The following is a 6,378-nucleotide window of genomic DNA, read 5'->3' as shown; positions in this document are numbered from 1 at the left end:
GTGACATAATAATCTCCTAAAGGTCCCACCAGCCTTCAATACCATCATCCTGGGAACCAGTTTTTCAACCCATGAATTGGAGCACAAATCACTCAAACCATCTCACAGGTAGGACCTTGGATCTGAAACACAATGACACAGTATGAGCCATCACCAGGGAGCAGTGACTACAGAAGGCAGAGGCCAAACCTGAGAACACATCTGTTCATAGGTCCCAACAGCCAAGCCGGTGGAAAGAAGATTTGCCTCTCAGTTCCCATTAACCCTGTGAGCTCACGGAAGCTTCCAGAAGCCTGTGTGTTTGCTTTGATCTTCAGTCTGTTAGCCTGTTTTCATTGGGCAAGAATATCTTTTCTTTCGCTCTGTCTTCAACATGGATGATTACAGTTCAGGAAGCCTGTTTAGCAATCATTTGGGAGACAGAAAGTGAAACTCGCTGCTCTTTGGAAAACTGTGGTTTGGGCTGGTGAGGGAGGGGAGGAAGTCAGTGGGAGAGTGTGAGCCAACCGACCGTGTAGACCGACCCGTGTAAGAGGCTTTAGATTCCATCAGAAAATGGGCAGTTTCTTTCCTTTAGTTCCTGGGATCTACTTGAAGCTTTCTAACTGTATAGGAAGCCATAGGAGCAGCGCTGGAAGTCCCTCCGTTTGCTGCGGGGGAGGCAGTAAGTCAGACTGGATGGACCTGAGCTCTGGCCCAGGCATCTAGGAGGGCTGAGTCAGTTTGGGCATCCTGCCGGGTCAGTTCTGTGTGACTGAGGCAGGGAGAGGCTTTCCTGTAGCTTGGCTCAACAACTGAGATGTTATCTGTAAAGTTGTGCTGTGCCTGGTCCTGAAATCATGAAAGAATTAGCTCAGGCTGACGCAGTTATGGGGTACATACCGACCGTAACCCCCGGTTCCATTTCACGATACCCGGGGTTCATCCCCCACTTTATTCTCAGGGCACATCTGTGCCTTTAAGTTCTCTGTACCCACAGTTACAGTGTGGGATAGCGCCTTGAATTCATCAAAGCCAATTACTGCAGTTCATTTTTTCGGCTTGGAGTTTTTCATTTTAAGTTGTCATGGGAAAATAACTCTTAATAAATCCCTTTAAGCACAAGGAACTAGGGCAATTATGGACATTTTAAGAATTATTGAAACATTTTAAAGTTTTTTGATGAATGTTCTAAAGGACACAAGTCATTTTTTTCTTTTCTTTTTCTTTTTTGTTTTGGAAGGGCTTCAATTACTTTCAAGGACAGACACCGGGCACACAGATTGTTCAAATCTAATTAATTATCTGCCTCTTCCCACAACAGTCACACCTTCAAAACATTGAGGTTGGCCTTAATTATCTGCGATTCTCCCACACTGGAATAATTGCACACGCCCTTCAGGGCCATGACAGATATATGTTTGGGATGAATTATAACAACCAAAGAAGGAAATCAAGTTCTGTTTGTTTAGGTGTGAGTAAACCTTACAGTTATGCATGAAATAGTCACAAGTTGATAGAAACCTTCTGAAAACCCAAAGTGGGTACCTAAGACCAAAACCACGTAGGTCAAGTTGACCAGTGACATTGACATTTTAAAATTAATTTTTATTGCTGGGCAATGGTGGCACATGCCTTTAATCCCAGCACCTAGGAGGCAGAGGCAGGCGGATTTCTGAGTTCAAAGCCAGCCTGGTATACAGAGTGAGTTCCAGGACAGCCAGGTCTACACAGAGAAACCCTGTCTCGAAAAAAACCAAAACAAAAAAAAAATTAATTTTTATTTTTATACTACTACTACTATAATCATCATCATCATCATCATTATCATCATCATCATCATTAGTATATGTGTGTAAGTGATATTTGTGTATCTGTGTGTACAGAGGCCAGAAGAGGAGGACATCAGGTGTACTAGCCTGTCACACTCTACTCTCCCGGGGACAGAGTCTCTTATTAAATCTAAAGCTCACCACTTTGGCTAACCCTGGCTGGTCCTTGAGCTCCTGGGATCCACCTACTCCTGGTCTAGCCCTGTTCTCTCAACCAAATTTGAAGTTACAGGCACACACAGCCATGCCAAACCTTATATGGGCTTTGGGAATATGAACTCAGCTCTTCGTTATTGCATAGCAAGCATTATTTTTAAAATACTTATTAATCATTTTATGCATGTGAGTGTTTTGCTTGCATGCATACATGTGTACCATGTGTGTTCCTGTGCCCAAAAAAGATCAGAAGAGATGGTTGGACCCTCTGAAACTGGAGTTAAAAGGCTGTTGTGAGCTACCATATGGGTACTGGGAACTGAACCCAGATCTTCTGTAAGAGCAATGGGTGCTCTTAACTACTGAGCCATTTCTCCAGCCCTCACTAGCAAGTATTCTTACCTGCTGAGCTGTCTCCCAGGCTGCTTTTAATATTTCTGACCGTAAATTAGATTAGAAATCCTACATCTGGGAATAACAGTGGTAGAAAGAGCCCAGGAATGGTAGAAGTCAGAAAACCTCACCAATGCTCAAGCCCAGAGATGCTGAATAGCAGGAGAGCTGATGGCCAGAGGCCAAGACACGGAGAGTGTTTCTTATGTTGAGAGACTCTCACATGGGCTGGGTTCAGCTCACTGGTGTGTGCATGAAAAGATGAACACATAAGGAGCAGAGGACGTGGCTCAGAAGGTAAAGTCTTACTATGCACATCTGTAATCCCAGTGCTGGGGAAGCAGAGACATGAGGATCCCTGGAGCTTCCTGATCAACCAGTCTAACCAGTCAGTGAGCATCAGGTTCAGGGAGAGACCCTGTCAAAAAAAAAAACAAGGTGGAAAGAAGATACCAGACATCAACCTCTGGCCTCCACATACTTGTGCACACACGTGGACAGACACACAGACATGGACACATGAATACTTACACAGGCACGAAATGAACACAGAAAGCTAGTGATGGTGGTACATGTCTGTAATCTCAACATACAGAAGGCTCAAGCTGGAAGACTGAGAGTTCGAGGCCGGGGGCTGGATATGTGACGGGTCAGAGGTTAAGAGCACTTGCTGCTTTTCTAGAGCGTACAAGTTCAGTTCCCAGCACCAATGTGAGGTGGCGAACAACTGCCTGTAACTCCAGATCCGGGGAATGTGATGCCCTCTTCTGGCTTTTGGGGGCACCCACACTCACAAGCTCTTGCATGTACATGAGAGTGTGCACACACAGACATACACACATACATATACACACTTAATTTTAAAAATATTTTAAAGAGTCCAAGGTCATTTGAGCTATAAAGTGAAACCTTGTCTAAAAAATGGAATAGAAGAGATAAACTAGAATAGCAAACATAATATTTGACTTAAACATGAAACTAACTAAACAGAATTTACTTTCTAAGCCAGGTGTGGTAATCCCAGCATAGAACTGAAGCATGGGGATTAGGAGTTCAAGGCCAGCGGGATACATGATATTCTGTGTGTGTGTGTGTGTGTGTGTGTGTGTGTGTGTGTGTGTGTGTGTTTGTATGTATGTTTGAAAAATCCATAAACATAAAACAAAAATATTTTTCATATAGAAAAAAATTCACATACAGTGGGAATATATACAGAATAGAGAGAGAGAGACTATATATATAGTCTCTCTATATATGTGTATGTTTATGGTTTATTCATATACATATAGTCCAGATATGTATATATAGTCCATATATACATTCTCTGTCTATAGTGTATGTGTGAGTGTGCGTTTGTGTGTGTATATACATATATGTATATATATAAATTCTGTATATGTACATGCACACATGCATGTGCACACACACACATTTTCTGCCCATATTCAGGTAAGCTTGAAAAATAGGATAACAGAGAAAAGTATTCGATCTCCCATTCTTTCTCAGTAAGGATGCTTAGATCGCCTGCAAGAAGGCAAAAGGGACTGCGGCAATGATTCCTCCATCATTATTGACAGCCTACTACTTTCTATTTTCTGTCCATAACACACTGTGGCCAGTTTTAGAAAATATCACATGTAAGGCCAAGCATGGTGGCACACACCTTTAATCTCAGCACTCTTGAGACAGAGGCAGTGGACCTCTGTGAGTCTGTGAGCCAGCCTGGTCTCCAAAGAGAATTCTAAGCCAGCCAGGGCTATGTGATGAGACCCTGTCTCAAACCAAACCAAACCAAACCAAACCAAACAAACCAAACCAAACCAAACCAAACCAGTCAACCAACCAAACATTTTTAAAAATGAGAAAAGAAAGGAAGAAAGAAAATATCACATGCCTTATAAGAGCTGCACTGAGAAGTGGTATGTAGGTCTGGAACACAAAAACAAAAATAAGCTTTTGAGCGGGCCTGGGCACGCTGTGTGTTCATCAAACAGGTCTTTTCTTTGGCACTGGAGTTGGAATGTACAGCTCCAAGGAAACAAATGCCTGTCAATCCGACCTGGGACACCGATACTGGCGGCCAGCTCAGAGGCGTTCATCATGTGACTCATATGCTTCCTAAAGGCAGGAGAGCCAGCCCTGGGAGGCATGGGTACTGTCACCCATGATGCACCTTCCAGGCCTCTTTCCCACAGGACTGGGAGTCTTTGTGACTCTCAGAAGAGAGAGCTGAAGCTAAAGGAGGAATTTGAACAGAAAAGCTGCACAGAATAGGCCAGGTTGAATTCCACAGGCTGGGTGTGATGGCGGGCGCTTGCCAGTAACTCTAGAGGCTCAGGCAGAGGAATTATATGTTTCACCCTGGGCTACAGAGCTGACCTTGTCTAAAAAAAAAAAATTAAAACAAACAAAAAAATCCAATCAAACCCAAAACAAAACAAAACAAAACAATAAACCAAATAAATTATTGATTTCCACTTAATTATTCCTATAGTTTGCCCCCCTTAAAATTTAATGTAAACCAGGCAGTGGTGGTGCACACCTTTAGTCCCAGCACTTAGGAGGTAGAGGCAGGCAGATCTCTGAGCTCAAGCCCAGCCTGATGTATAAAGCAAGTTCTAGGACAGTCAGGGGTACACAGAGAAACCCTGTCTTGAAAAAACAAAATAAACAAAAGAAAACAAACGAAATCTCCCCAAAACAATGCAATCAAATAACAGCAACAACAACAACACAACCAGAAACCCAGAAAACAAAACAAATAAAACCTTACATCTAGAGCCAGTGACATGGCTCAGTAGGGAGAGAGGCATTTACTGCCTAGTCTGAGGACCTGAGTCCTCAATCTAGGCTGAATTCAATCCCTGGGTCTCATGGCAGAAGAGAAAACCATCTTCCACAAGTTGTACATGCACACATGCACCCTCCCCACACACACACACACATACACACTCACACTAAATGTAGTGATAAAGAGAACCCCAGCAAACCTTGCATTGGAATTTGGTCCTCATTTCCCCCCAAGTTCTTCCTAAGAGGAACTGCAATAGGCATTTATGTCTTAGGGATTCTACACTTAAGAAGTGAGTAATGGCTATCTCGCCAAGGCGAGTGGGTTCTTGACTGGACAGGTTGTTAACTGAACAGGGTGTTAGAAAGCAAGTCAGCTCCCACTCCCCCTTGCCCACCTCCCTTTCTTTCACAGTGCTATGAACCACCAAGAGGCCCTTATCAGCAACTGGACAGATGCCATCTTTGCATGCTTGGACTTCCCAGAACCACGAGCTTTATAAACTGTTCTTTCTAAACTACCTGGCCTGTGTTATTTTGGTATGGTATAGGCTGACATGGTTTTCCTTGATGACTTAGAAGAGATCAGTGTTTAGACCTGAGGTTTGAGCATAGGCTAGCCTGCCCTTCCTTTTTTTCAGAGGCATCCTGACCGAGGCCTCCTCTGGGGAGCACCTGGCCCTTTTGATGGACCCTTACTGGTGGTAACAACACTAACCCCAGTTATGGGTCAGACCGCCAATCCCCAAAGGCCTCCATCTCCTTTGTTTCATATCTTTGCCATTAGAAAAGGAAAGTCTGGGTTCAAGGCCAGCCTGGTCTACAGAGTGAGTTCCAGGACAGCTAGGGCTATACAGAGAAACCCTGTCTCAAAAAACCAAAAGAGAGAGAGAGAGAGAGAGAGAGAGACAGAGACAGAGAGAGACAGAGACAGAGAGAGACAGAGAGACAGAGAGACAGAGAGAGAGAGACAGAGAGAGAGACAGAGAGAGACAGAGAGACAGAGACAGAGAGAGACAGAGACAGAGAGAGAAAGAGAGAAAGAGAGAGAGAAAGAAAAAAGGAAAGTCACATTAAGGAACTAATTATATAGTTTTTGGTGGTGTGTACCCAGAATCCCAGTATTTGGGAAGCAAAGGCAGAGAGATTGGGAGTATGAGGCCAACCTGGGCTACAAAGTGATTTGTTCCAGGCTACCCAGGGCCATATAGTAAGGCCCCATCTCAAA

At 43.8% G+C, this 6,378-nt stretch overlaps 1 long non-coding RNA gene across 1 annotated transcript in view; it reads right to left on the bottom strand.

The window, feature by feature from the left end:
- Positions 1-6,378, bottom strand: part of LOC116100464 — a 23,653-nt gene that overhangs the window by 16,617 nt on the left and 658 nt on the right. The window lies entirely within an intron of this gene.

Source organism: Mastomys coucha, unplaced genomic scaffold, assembly GCF_008632895.1.
Source record: "Mastomys coucha isolate ucsf_1 unplaced genomic scaffold, UCSF_Mcou_1 pScaffold21, whole genome shotgun sequence".
Lineage (NCBI taxonomy): Eukaryota > Metazoa > Chordata > Mammalia > Rodentia > Muridae > Mastomys > Mastomys coucha.
Note: the sequence above shows the minus strand (reverse complement) of the source record. Positions and strands in the feature narration are given on the sequence as shown.